Source organism: Apium graveolens, chromosome 9 (assembly GCF_009905375.1).
Source record: "Apium graveolens cultivar Ventura chromosome 9, ASM990537v1, whole genome shotgun sequence".
In the NCBI taxonomy this organism is placed as follows: domain Eukaryota; kingdom Viridiplantae; phylum Streptophyta; class Magnoliopsida; order Apiales; family Apiaceae; genus Apium; species Apium graveolens.
Window position 1 is genome coordinate 93,653,746 of NC_133655.1, and position 2,739 is coordinate 93,656,484.

The window sequence follows — 2,739 nt, forward strand, 5'->3', positions numbered from 1 at the left end:
TGTCATTGTTTAAAATTATTTACTTCATGTATGAACTTACGCATGTGTATTAAATACAAGTGTCAATTATAATATCTAGATTAAGAATCTAAGCAATAATAGTTCTTCCTCCGTCTATAATGTATAAGCCGGTTTTACTAGCACATCTTTAAGAAATTAATGCTTGACTTCAATGTGAACCACACAAAATAAGATAGTAGAGGTTAAAGTAAGTATATTATATGAATGTGTGATTGTGATAAGTTAAAATGAATGTTAAAATATGAGGGGGACGTCCAAAAAAGAATAGGGGTTTTATATCAATTTGGCCACCCATCTCACTCAAATCTCTCAAGTAACTCCTCGTTCTCCACGGGGACTCATTTAAAGCACTGTAATATAATAATATATCAGTCCGTTATCTTTGTTTAAAAACCCTAACGAAGCTGGTGATGTGGCAAGCTGACATGGTTGATTTGAAAAAATGGCTAGTTTGACCACATTGCTGTTTATATACATACAGATATACACATTAGGGTTCATCATCACTCTTCTTGATTTTTCCCTCATTTGCAAATAAGTATCCAATTCCTTCTCTATTTAACATCCTCAATGACCTAAAAACTAAACCCCCATGTCAAATATGTCCAACTCGTCGTCGGTTAATATGGTCGTATGTGATTGTGGCTTGAATGCTCGTATACGAACGTTATGGACAAGCAAGAACCCAGGAAGATGTTTCTGGAGTTATCAGAAGTATAAGGTAAATTAAGATTTGTTGTAATTTAACTGTTAATTAAGATTTTAAAATGAATTTATTATTATTTTAGGATGAGAGAAGCTGTAATTTTTCATGTGGATTAATGATGAGATGTCTGGACGGGCAAGGAATTTGCTTTGTGAACTAAATTAGAGGATTGTGATGCTTGAGGAAAATCTGTTAAAGCTGGAGGAAAAAATGTATAAAATGAAGAAAACGAAGAAAATGATGAAGAAGAAGAAGCAAACCCAAAATTTGTTATTATGCAGTGTGGTAGTTTGTAGGTTTGCTATCATTGTAATTTTAACTTTTAACAGGGAATTGAACACTGGACAAATAAAGTATCTACCATGAATTATTGTATGTAATCATTGGAATAAATAATGTTATTTTTTAGTTAAAATATCTCATAAAAAATAGCATAACAAATTACCAACATTGGATTAATTAGCAAAATAGTTTCCAACATCAGAGTACCATCAACATAAGTACTTCTTATAAGTAGCAGAAGTTCAAATAACCTGGTTATTGCTACTTAAAACATAAGTTTACAAAACAAGTCTCATTAAAATGAAATTGCAATACTTAAAACTAATCATCCAAAATGACTGCATCTTCAGGGGTGAAGTTAGAGGTATTAAACTTATTCCTCATGAAGGCCACTTCTTTCAACCTTTCGCTTCTTCTAAGAGGAGGTACATCCAAATATGAATCACTTTCAGTCTCAGCTTCTTCACTCTCAGTCTGAGAAGTTTCACTTTCATTTAGAACCTGAAAAAAATAAAAATTTTGATCACAACATGAGGGAATATTGAAAAATGTTAAATACAAAGGAAGGTGCATTGAGAACCTGATTACCCATATAGAGGTCACTCTGAGATTCTGCAGGTGGAGGTGGAGTTGGAGTGACCTCTGTAGTAGTTTGTGATTCCTGTATTGGGATGATCTCTGTAATTTGATCAAGTGATTGTGGCCTCCTAATTGGAAACTTCATTCTTGGTGCCATATATGTACCAACAACTTGAGTTCTTCTTAAGCTCAACTTGTTCCTAGTAAAAACTCTAACACCACTTGATTGACCATCTTCAATCCCATATTGCTCACCAACCCTCTTACCATTCTTATCACCAATAGTTGTAGCCCTTCCACCAGTTTAACCCCCTTCATTCCCAGCTTGCTCACCACCCCTGCCACCACTGTTATTAACATCAATTGCAGCACTTCCACTAGTTTCACCATTATCTCCATTCTCAGCATTCTCAACTACTCATCCTGGACATTTATTCTTTCTATGCCCTGTCTGCCTGCAGATGCTGCAATGTTGTATCCTCCCACTACTGAATCTCTGAACTTGGGGGACATCATTAACAATATTTTTACCTTTCTTACCACTTTTACTCTCCCACCCCTCTCTTCTTCTCATTCTTTTTGGTCTCCCTCTTAATTTCTTGGGAATTTCAGGTGGCAAAAGAGGTTCGTACCCTATTTCCTCCCAGTACTCCTCCCCTATTAGGTCCCAATATGTTTGTAGAAGGGGGGTTGAATACAAACTATACCGTTTAATCAAATAAAATGCGGAATAAAAAAGTGAAACAAAATTTAAGTTAAATAAAACTATTATTAAACTTGAAAGGTGGTACAACAACGGTATCGTTTACAAGGGATTAATCTCAAATAAATTATTCCAAATCTAGAATAAATTCGACATGAACTTTTTCTATTTTTGAAATAAAAAGGATCAAATGCTAAAAGCAATTTGAGATTAAGTTCTAGGGATTTTGATCCGCTAGATAGTTACACAAGAACAAGAGAAGGATTTCTAGTGGTTTAGATTTAACAATAAATACTAGAAATTAATGTCCTGAGAAATTGTAATAAGTTCTCTGCTTTTGTTCACTGTTCTTCAGTTTGTTTGATATTCAATTCTCTTCTGTTGAAAATCAGCTTCTGTTGTTTTATATTAAAACAACCCACTTGATTTTAATTGGCAAGACAATCCG